Raw genomic sequence first — 12,227 nt, forward strand, 5'->3', positions numbered from 1 at the left:
ACGAGAGCAATGATTGCCAAGCATAAAATGGTGGGAGGATTGGGGGTCCCAGATATTAGATGGTACTACAAAGCCACAGTACTCCAACAGGCGGCTGGCTGGGTCCAATCCATAAAAAAAATGCCATGGATGAATATTGAATTAACGGTACTTAACGCAACAGATATTAAGACAATACTACAGACCAGTTTGTGGAATCTTAATCTGCCCACCTTACCATTGCCACTAACATCTAATATGATCAACATATGGAAGCAGGCGCACCAGATAGAGGGCCCCAAAAAGACCAGATTAGATGTATCAGAGATAACTATGGAGATGGTGGAAAACTCTGTAGCAGACCTAGACCTCCGTTTGTGGAAAACGGCAGGAGTGAAAACCGTAGCCCAAGTAATGAAGGGGAGGCAGGTCCAAAACTTCGCTGATATCCAAAGGAGCTTTCAACTACCAAATTCCACTATATTCACCTACCTTAGACTTAAACATTTTATAGAGGCAACTAAGGGATTAGCACCCGAATATGACGAATCACTATGGAAACTGATTCTGTCGCAGGCAAAGGGCCTACGACCAATATACTCACATCTCACCTCCTGCTCTAGATTCAAAAACTTCTACACTTATAGAATGTGGGAAAGAGATCTAGGCCGCACAATCACACCGAAAGACTGGGGCAAAGCCATATCTTTGACACATAAGGCCTTGAAGTGCACATCCCATATCGAAAACGCAATTAAGCTGACGCTGAGATGGTATTTCACCCCAGATAGAATACATTTAGCTTATCCCACCACCCCACCCACATGTTGGAGAGGATGTGGCGGGAAGGGCACATTGATACACACCTTTTGGGGCTGTCCTATCATTCAACCCTTTTGGGAGGAAGTATATAAGGTGCTAAGGTTGGTCATTGACCCAAAAATAAATAGTTCTCCAGGACAAGCGTTGTTATGCTCGGATTCACAGGCGTTTTCTATATCTCAAAGAATGCTTCTATGTAAACTCCTGGCATTAGCTAGAATTCTTATTGCCAAATATTGGAAAACCCCAAACCTCCCACCACCGACAGAATGGTTAGCAAGAGCAGACACAATTTACAGATACGAATTAGCCCTGTCTCAGGGTTTCCTAAAGCATCAACCCATAGAAAAGATATGGAATTCGTGGAAAAAATACAGGAACCTGTAGTAGTATGATACCGGGGCTTAGACAGAGTACCTCTTATAGGGATCAGTAAAGCACGAGAGAATACGCCACAGGGTAGACTACATCCCTGTGACCGAAATGACAAATATAATATCTGGAATATCTTGGCCTGTATTCAGTTATATGTTTATTTGTTTACGAGTTGGTATAAGACTAGTTGAGAGTTTTATTAAGAATAACTTACTGAGTTAATCAATAAAAATAAAAAAATTAAGAGTATATGTACAAAATCATCCCAAAGGTTGGCTAACCCACAGTGCAAACCACAAGAGCTTATGCGAGCAGTTAAAATCCAAGATTGCCATACTGCTCATACGACCCACTGTTTTGTAATTGTATAGACCTAAAGTATGTTTTTACATTCCTATGTACCTGTTTATGAAAGCTTGACAGTGTGTATTATTGTAATGCGAAATACTCTTTAATAAAAAAATTATTTGAACAAAAAAAAACATATTTTTTCAATGTATTCAAAAAATGCCACCAAAACCATCCTAAGACGGGCTGCTGAAGCTCTATTTCCCATTTGGCTTTGATAGAAAGAATGGATGGATAGGACTTTTGAAGCAATGCAGAGTAAGTTATGCCTTTTTCCTTATTGTAGGAGCATTGAAGTGTTTTCATAGACAGATTAGGCAGCATGTTCAATCTTGAAATAAAAGTGGCGCATCTGCAGGAATTTATAAGTCAGTAAAGTATTTAAAGGAAATCTACCACCAGGATGAAGGATTGTAAACAAAGCACACTAACATGCTGGGGTGTGCCCCTCTTGCAGGATCTGCTATTCTTTTAGATCTTAATGTCCTGGTTTTTACGAAAAAAGTTTGGTCAATTAGTGCAAAAAGCGCATGCAAATACCTAATTCTGAAGCCTTATTACTTATTACTAGCACCATTTTACAGACATTTTTACTAAAATGGGGTTCATTTTCAGCTCAAAATTTAGCCCAATGTCTGTGTCGCAAAGAAAATTTTGTTACAAACCTGTAGAACCCTAATTTTGACCAAACCAATTTATCATTATTGATTACCTATTGATAGGATCATACAGACACCCTAGGGTTAAAATACCCCAGGGAGTCTGAAAAATAGTAAAAATAAAAATAAAAAAAAGTAAAAAAAAAAAAAATTATAATAAAAAAACTAAAAATTCAAATCACCCCCCTTTCCCTAGAACTGATATAAATATAAATAAACAGTAAAAATCATAAACACATTAGGTATCGCCGCATCCAAAAATGCCCGATCTATCAAAATATGATAACGATTTTTCACTGTGTTTAACCCCATGACTGCAAATTGCGCCCAAAGTTGAAAATGGCACTTTTTTGACATTTAAAAAAAAATTAAAAATTCTATAAAAAGTGATCAAAAGATCGTACAGTTCTAAAAATGATAACATTGTAAACATCATCAAAATCCGCAAAAAACGGCACCACCCACAGCTCTGTACGCCAAAGTATGAAAAAGTTATTAGCACCAGAAATGTCAAAATCCCCCCAAAAATTTTTGTACAGGAGGTTTTAATTTTTTTACATGTATGAAAACATTATAAGACCTATACAAATTTGGTATCCCCATAATCGTACCGACCCAAAGAATAAAGTAGACATGTCATTTGGGGCGCACAGTGAAATCCGTAAAATCCACAAGAATACGGCACAAATGCGATTTTTTTACCAATTTCACTGCATTTGGAATTTTTTTCCCTCTTCCCAGTACACGGCATTGAATATTAAATGCCACCTTGTTGAAGTGTAATTTGTTACGCAGAAAATAAGCCATCACACAGCTCTGTACATGGAAAAATAAAAAAGTTACAGATTTTTGAATGTGGGGAGTGAAAAATGAAAACGCAAAACGAAAAAGGGCTGCGGTGGGAATGGGTTAATATCCCTTACTTGTTACAAGACATGCTACATCTTTCTGCCATTGCACTTTATATTTTGTATGGTCTAATTAGTGTTTCCATTGATTTGACTCTTTTTCATGCAGAATCATGTCTTACTGCCTATATTTTTTTATGTTTTTAGATGGATTTTTTAATGTGTATGTTTTATGTCATTTGGTGTCAACTAGAGATGAGCGAGCACTAAAATGCTCGGGTGCTCGTTATTCGAGACAAACTGTTCACGATGCTCGAGTGCTCTTCTCGAATAACGAGCCCCATTGAAGTCAATGGGAGACTCGAGCATTTTTCAAGGGGACCAAGGCTCTGCACAGGGAAGCTTGGCCAAACACCTGGGAACCTCAGAAAAGGATGGAAACACCACGGAAATGGACAGGAAACAGCAGGGGCAGCATGCATGGATGCCTCTGAGGCTGCTTAATCGTACCATTATGCCAAAATTATGGGCAACAGCATGGCCATGACAGAGTGACCGAATGAGGCTAGATAGCATCTAAAACATCCAATAATTGACCCTGACACTATAGGGGACATCATGCAGAGGCAGCGGCAGCAGCGGCAGGCTAGAGAGTGGCATGGCGACATACCCTAAATGGACTCAGGCTTCAAACCAATGGGTGGCAGAGAGAAACCAAAGGAGGTGAGCAAGAAGCGCTGAAATGATTTCCTATGTCAACAAAAGGTTGACGGTATATTTAGTCGATAACACAGCATGGTGGCGACATAGTGACCAAGTTCCATAACTAGAGATGAGCGAGCACTAAAATGCTCGGGTACTCGTTATTCGAGACGAACTTTTCCCGATGCTCGAGTGCTCGTTTCGAGTAACGAGCCCCATTGAAGTCAATGGGAGACTCGAGCATTTTTCAAGGGGACCAAGGCTCTGCACAGGGAAGCTTGGCCAAACACCTGGGAACCTCAGAAAAGGATGGAAACACCACGGAAATGGACAGGAAACAGCAGGGGCAGCATGCATGGATGCCTCTGAGGCTGCTTAATCGCACCATTATGCCAAAATTATGGGCAACAGCATGGTCATGACAGAGTGACCGAATGAGGCTAGATAGCATCTAAAACATCCAATAATTGACCCTGACACTATAGGGGATGGCATGCAGAGGCAGCGGCAGCGGCAGCAGCGGCAGGCTAGAGAGTGTCATGGCAACATACCCTAAATGGACTCAGGCTTCAAACCAATGGGTGGCAGAGAGGAACCAAAGGAGGTGAGCAAGAAGCGCTCAAATAATATCGGTACATGATAAAAGTTTGCCAGTATATTTTGTGGATTACACAGCAGGGTGGCGACAAAGTTAACATGGAAGCCATGAAAACAATCCAAAATTCTGCCTGACACAGCTCGTTTGATAAGGGGACCATGTATGGAGGCAGTGAACTAGTAGTAGATTAAAGGTGCTGCAGTTAAAACTATGTTAGTTGGACCTTGGCATGGAGCAGGCGCTCCGCTGCCAGGCAAGCTTTCGCCAATCCAAGCCCCTGTCTCTAGGCTACTCCCCAAACAGCACTTCTAAGAACCTTTTGTATAAGATCAAGTGTAGTAGCGTTCTTATAAGTTTGGGATATGGCGGGTGAGGGGAATGTAAACAGATGCGCAAGAAGCGCTGAAATAATATCGGTAAATGATAAAAGTTTGCCAGTATATTTTGTGGATTACACAGCAGGGTGGCGACAAAGTTAACAAGTTTGATGTGGAATGCCCTGTAATAGCTCTTGGGCGGTGTGCCTTTTATCGCCTAGGCTCAGCAGTTTGAGCACCGCCTGCTGTCGCTTAGCGACGGCACTGCTGCTGTGCCTAGAGCTACCGACTGATGGCGCCATGCCCACGGATGGTAATTCGGAGGAGGAGGAGGAGGTGGAGGAGGGGTGGGAGGAGGAAGAGGTATAGTAGGCCTTTTTTAGACCTGGACCGAGGTAGGCCCCGCAATCCTCTGCGTCGGCAGTATATGACCAGCCCCAGGGTCAGACTCGGTCCCAGCCTGCACCAAGTTAAGTGTAGTAGCGTTCTTATAAGTTTGGGATATGGCGGGTGAAGGGAATGTAAACAGATGCGCAAGAAGCGCATGATGCGCATGGAGCTGGCGCTCCGCTGCCAGGCGAGCTTTCGCCAATCCAAGCACCTGTCTCTAGGCTATTCCCCAAACAGCACTTCTAAGAACCTTTTGTATAAGATCAAGTGTAGTAGCGTTCTTATAAGTTTGGGATATGGCGGTGAGGGGAATGTAAACAGATGCGCAAGAAGCGCATGATGCGCATGGAGCTGGCGCTCCGCTGCCAGGCGAGCTTTCGCCAATCCAAGCCCCTGTCTCTAGGCCACTCCCCAAACAGCACTTCTAAGAACCTTTTGTATAAGATCAAGTGTAGTAGCGTTCTTATAAGTTTGGGATATGGCGGGTGAGGGGAATGTAAACAGATGCGCAAGAAGCGCATGATGCGCATGGAGCTGGCGCTCCGCTGCCAGGCGAGCTTTCGCCAATCCAAGCCCCTGTCTCTAGGCTACTCCCCAAACAGCACTTCTAAGAACCTTTTGTATAAGATCAAGTGTAGTAGCGTTCTTATAAGTTTAGGATATGGCGGGTGAGGGGAATGTAAACAGATGCGCAAGAAGCGCTGAAATAATATCCGTAAATGGTAAAAGTTTGCCAGTGTATTTTGTGGATAACACAGCAGGGTGGCGACAAGGTTAACAACTTTGATGTGGAATCCATGAAAACAACCCAAATTTCGGCCTGACACACCTCGTTTGATAAAGGGACGATGTATGGAGGCAGCTATATAAACGACTTTTGGAGGTAGCAATGGAGACAACGTGTGGAGGCTGCTATGGAGACAATTCAATTTGGATAGTGCCTGTATGTGGCAGTCCAAAAAAGTTTTCAAACCAGAGGAGCAGGTAGGTGGCCCTCCAGAAAAATGGAATAGATTGAGTGCCTGTATGTGGCAGTCCAAAAAAGTTTTCAAACCAGAGGAGCAGGTAGGTGGCCCTCCAGAAAAATGGAATAGATTGAGTGCCTGTATGTGGCAGTCCAAAAAATTGTTTAAAACAGAGGACCGGGTCGGTGGCCCTCCAGAAAAATTAAATGCATAAAGTACTATAGGTAGAGCCAGTGGGCCCTGTCAAAAAATAGCCAGTTTCCTCTGCTTTACTGTACAAAGAGCAGGAGAAGGAGGAAAATGAGGAGGAGGAGGAGGAGTGGATAAATTATTCAGGTTGAGCTTTCTTCACCTGCTGGAGATTGGAAATTAGGAGAAATCCATGCTTTATTCATCTTGATAAGCGTCAGCCTGTCAGCGCTGTCAGTCGACAGGCGTGTACGCTTATCGGTGATGATGCCACCAGCTGCACTGAAAACCCGCTCGGACAAGACGCTAGCGGCAGGGCAGGCAAGAACCTCCAAGGCGTACAGCGCCAGTTCGTGCCACATGTCCAGCTTTGAAACCCAGTAGTTGTAGGGAGCTGTGTGATCATTTAGGACGATGGTATGGTCAGCTACGTACTCCCTCACCATCTTTCTGTAAAGATCAGCCCTACTCTGCCGAGACTGGGGACAGGTGACAGTGTCTTGCTGGGGTGACATAAAGCTGGCAAAAGCCTTGTAAAGCGTACCCTTACCAGTGCTGGACAAGCTGCCTGCTCGCCTACTCTCCCTCGCTACTTGTCCCGCAGCACTACGCACTCTGCCGCTAGCGCTGTCAGAAGGGAAATACTGTTTCAGCTTGTGCACCAGGGCCTGCTGGTATTCATGCATTCTCACACTCCTTTCCTCTCCAGGGATGAGAGTGGAAAGATTTTGCTTGTACCGTGGGTCCAGGAGAGTGAACACCCAGTAATCGGTGCTGGAATAAATTCTTTGAACGCGAGGGTCACGGGATAGGCAGCCTAGCATGAAATCTGCCATATGCGCCAGAGTACCAACGCGTAAGAATTCGCTCCCCTCACTGGCCTGACTGTCCATTTCCTCCTCCTCCAACTCCTCCAATTCCTCTTCTTCTGCCCATACACGCTCAACAGTGAAGGACTCAACAATGGTCCCCTCTTGTGTCTCGCCAACATTCTCCTCCTCTTCCTCCTCCACCTCCACCTCCTCCGATATGCGCTGAGAAACAGACCTAAGGGTGCTTTGGCTATCAACAAGGGAATCTTCTTCCCCCGTCTCTTGTGAGGAGCGCAAAGCTTCCGACTTCATGCTGACCAGAGAGTTTTTCAACAGGCCAAGCAGCGGGATGGTGAGGCTGATGATGGCGGCATCGCCACTGACCATCTGTGTTGACTCCTCAAAGTTACTCAGCACCTGACAGATATCAGACATCCACGTCCACTCCTCATTGTAGACTTGAGGAAGCTGACTGACCTGACTACCAGTTCTGGTGGAAGTTGACATCTGGCAGTCTACAATCGCTCGGCGCTGCTGGTAAACTCTGGATAACATGGTCAGTGTTGAATTCCACCTCGTGGGCACGTCGCACAACAGTCGGTGAGCGGGCAGTTGGAGGCGGCGCTGCGCTGCCCTGAGAGTGGCAGCATCTGTGCTGGACTTCCTGAAATGCGCACAGATGCGGCGCACCTTCGTGAGCAAATCAGACAGATTGGGGTATGTCTTGAGGAAACGCTGAACTATCAGATTTAACACATGGGCCAGGCATGGCACATGTGTCAGTCTGCCGAGTTGCAGAGCCGCCACCAGGTTACGGCCGTTGTCACACACAACCATGCCTGGCTTCAGGTTCAGCGGTGCCAGCCATAGATCAGTCTGCGCCGTGATGCCCTGTAATAGTTCTTGGGCGGTGTGCCTTTTATCGCCTAGGCTCAGCAGTTTGAGCACCGCCTGCTGTCGCTTAGCGACGGCACTGCTGCTGTGCCTAGAGCTACCGACTGATGGCGCCATGCCCACGGATGGTCGTTCGGAGGAGGAGGTGGAGGAGGGGTGGGAGGAGGAGGAGGCATAGTAGGCCTCAAACACCTGGACCGAGGTAGGCCCCGCAATCCTCGGCGTCGGCAGTATATGACCAGCCGCAGGGTCACACTCGGTCCCAGCCTCCACCAAGTTAACCCAATGTGCCGTCAGAGATATATAGTGGCCCTGCCCGGCAGCACTCGTCCACGTGTCCGTGGTCAGGTGGACCTTGTCAGAAACGGCGTTGGTCAGGGCACGGATTATGTTGTCTGACACGTGCTGGTGCAGGGCTGGGACGGCACATCGGGAAAAGTAGTGGCGGCTGGGGACCGAATACCGAGGGGCGGCCGCCGCCATGAGGCTGCGAAAGGCCTCGGTCTCTACTAGCCTATAGGGCAGCATCTCCAGGCTTAGCAATCTGGAGATGTGCACATTAAGGGCTTGGGCGTGCGGGTGGGTTGCACTATATTTGCGTTTCCGCTCCAGCGTCTGGGGTATGGAGAGCTGAACGCTGGTGGATGCTGTGGAGGATCGTGGAGGCGACGATGGGGTTTTTTTGGCAGGGTCCTGGGCAGGGGGCTGACTATCAGCTGACACAGGGGAAGGAGCAGTGGTGTGCACGGCCGGAGGTGAACGCGCTTGTTGCCACTGAGTGGGGTGTTTAGCATTCATATGCCTGCGCATACTGGTGGTAGTTAAGCTAGTAGTGGTGGAACCCCTGCTGATCCTGGTTTGGCAAATGTGGCACACCACAGTCCGTCGGTCATCCGGTGTTTCCTTAAAGAACCTCCAGACTTCTGAAAATCTAGCCCTCGCCGCAGGAGCCCTTGCCACGGGAGCTTCACTAGTTGACACATTTGGCGCTGATGCACCAGCTCTGGCCCTGCCTCTCCGTCTGGCCCCACCACTGCCTCTTCCAACCTGTTCTGGTCGAGGACTCTCCTCCGTCTCAGAAGCACTGTGTTCACCCGGCCTCTCAACCCAGCTTGGGTCTGTCACCTCATCATCCTCCGATCCCTCAGTCTGCTCCCCCCTTGGACTTCCTGCCCTGACAACAACTTCCCCACTGTCTGACAACCGTGTCTCCTCATCGTCGGACACCTCTTTACACACTTCTTCCAGTACGTCAACAAGGTCATCATCACCCACAGACTGCGACTGGTGGAAAACCTGGGCATCGGAAAATTGCTCATCAGCAACCGGACAAGTGGTTTGTGACTGTGGGAATGGTCCAGAAAACAGTTCCTCAGAGTATGCCGGTTCAAATGGCAAATTTTGCTGGGAGGGGGCAGACTGGGGGGGAGGAGGCTGAGGTGCAGGAGCTGGAGGAGTGCCGATTTCGGTGACATGGGTGGACTGCGTGGAAGACTGACTGGTGGACAAATTGCTCGAAGCATTGTCGGCAATCCACGACATCACCTGTTCGCACTGTTCTGGCCTCAACAGTGCTCTACCACGATTCCCAGTAACTTCAGACATGAACCTAGGGAGTGTAGCTCTGCGGCGTTCCCCTGCTCCCTCATAAGCAGGTGGTGTCTCACCCCGCCCAGGACCACGGCCTCTGACCCCTGCAGTAGTTGGATGCCCACGTCCCCGCCCTCGTCCTCTACCCCTAGTCCTCGGGTTAAACATTTTGAAAATGAGAGTTATAACTTGAATTTTTTTTTTAACTTTTTTTTTTTTTTTTGTTTTTTTTGTGTTTTTTAGTTTTTAAAACCAAACGATGCTATCCTATTGCTATGGCTATTTTATAGCCAAGTATGAAAGCACACTGCTATGCCAGATGAGATGACGCTGAGTTATGAAAAAAATAAACGTAAAATAAAAAAGGAAATGGCAGACTGTGCCTAATTGAAATACAACCCCGGGCCCTAATAAATTTTCCCACTTCGGTCTTTGCGATGGATATGTGCGTCACTAAAACACAGTGGTCGCAAGTCTGACTCCAAATTGCTCACAATTTACTAGTAGATGCACTGCAACAACTACAGCCACCAGCAGATCAACCAGAAATCAAATATATATAACGCTACTGTAGGCGTAATTAAGCCGTTTGTATTCTCCTATGGCTATTTTCTAGCCAAGTATTACAGCACACTACTATGCCAGATGAGATGACGCTGAGTTATGAAAAAAATAAACGTAAAATAAAAAAGGAAATGGCAGACTGTGCCTAATTGAAATACAACCCCGGGCCCTAATAAATTTTCCCACTTCGGTCTTTGCGATGGATATGTGCGTCACTAAAACACAGTGGTCGCAAGTCTGACTCCAAATTGCTCACAATTTACTAGTAGATGCACTGCAACAACTACAGCCACCAGCAGATCAACCAGAAATCAAATATATATAACGCTACTGTAGGCGTAATTAAGCCGTTTGTATTCTCCTATGGCTATTTTCTAGCCAAGTATTACAGCACACTACTATGCCAGATGAGATGACGCTGAGTTATGAAAAAAATAAACGTAAAATAAAAAAGGAAATGGCAGACTGTGCCTAATTGAAATACAACCCCGGGCCCTAATAAATTTTCCCACTTCGGTCTTTGCGATGGATATGTGCGTCACTAAAACACAGTGGTCGCAAGTCTGACTCCAAATTGCTCACAATTTACTAGTAGATGCACTGCAACAACTACAGCCACCAGCAGATCAACCAGAAATCAAATATATATAACGCTACTGTAGGTGTAATTAAGCCGTTTGTATTCTCCTATGGCTATTTTCTAGCCAAGTATTACAGCACACTACTATGCCAGATGAGATGACGCTGAGTTATGAAAAAAATAAACGTAAAATAAAAAAGGAAATGGCAGACTGTGCCTAATTGAAATACAACCCCGGGCCCTAATAAATTTTCCCACTTCGGTCTTTGCGATGGATATGTGCGTCACTAAAACACAGTGGTCGCAAGTCTGACTCCAAATTGCTCACAATTTACTAGTAGATGCACTGCAACAACTACAGCCACCAGCAGATCAACCAGAAAACAAATATATATAACGCTACTGTAGGCGTAATTAAGCCGTTTGTATTCTCCTATGGCTATTTTCTAGCCAATATTACAGCACACTACTATGCCAGATGAGATGACACTGAGTTATTAAAACAATAAACGTAAAATAAAAAGAAACTGGCAGACTGTGCCTAATTCTACTCAAACCCCTAATAAATTTTCCCACTTTGGTGTTTGAGGTGGATATGTGTGTCACTAAGAGCTAAACACAACGGTAGCAAGTCCCCCTGCTAATTCCTCACAATATGGTACTAGCTGCAAATAAAAAAAAAAAAAAATTATAACGTTATTGTAGCCCTAAGAAGAGCTGTTGGGTTCTTTTAGAATCACTCCTGCCTAACAGTAAGCTAATAGAACACCCTAACGCTTTCCCTGACCAGCAGCAGCTCTCTCCCTAGCGGCATCCAGACAGAGAATGATCCGAGCAGCGCGGGCAGCGGCTAGTCTATCCCAGGGTCACCTGATCTGGCCAGCCAACCACTGCTATCTACGTGTAAGGGTACCACGTCATGCTGGGTGGAGTGCAGAGTCTCCTGGCTTGTGATTGGCTCTGTTTCTGGCCGCCAAAAAGCAAAACGGCGGGAGCTGCCATTTTCTCGAGCGGGCGAAATACTCGTCCGAGCAACGAGCAGTTACGAGTACACTAATGCTCGATCGAGCATCAAGCTCGGACGAGTATGTTCGCTCATCTCTATCCATAACGTATCTGGTGAAACACCCGAAAAATGAGCCTGACACAGCTCGTTTGATAAGGGGACGACATGTGGAGGCAGCCATGGAGACGACTTCCATGATTAAGAGCGACAGTATTGCGCTGCTATGATTGCAACTTCAGGTCTCCAGCATGGCGGCGACAGATGGGCCGAGTCCAGTATGTATCTGGTGAAACACCTGAAAATTCTGCCTGACACAGCTCGTTTGATAAGGGGATGATGTGCTGCATATCCTCTCGTGCTCCAGCGTCTGGGGTATAGAGAGTTGAAAGTTGCGCATGGAGACATTGGTGGACGCTGTGGAGGATCGTGGAGGCAAAATGGACAGGAAACAACAGGGGCAGCATGCATGGATGCCTCTGAGGCTGCCTAATCTTGGGATGGAGCTGGCGATCTGCTGCCATGCGAGCTTTCCACTATGTATCTGGTGAAACACCTGAAAATTCTGCCTGACACAGCTCGTTTGATAAGG

This window comes from Engystomops pustulosus, chromosome 6 (genome assembly GCF_040894005.1).
Source record: "Engystomops pustulosus chromosome 6, aEngPut4.maternal, whole genome shotgun sequence".
Classification (NCBI taxonomy): Eukaryota; Metazoa; Chordata; class Amphibia; order Anura; family Leptodactylidae; genus Engystomops; species Engystomops pustulosus.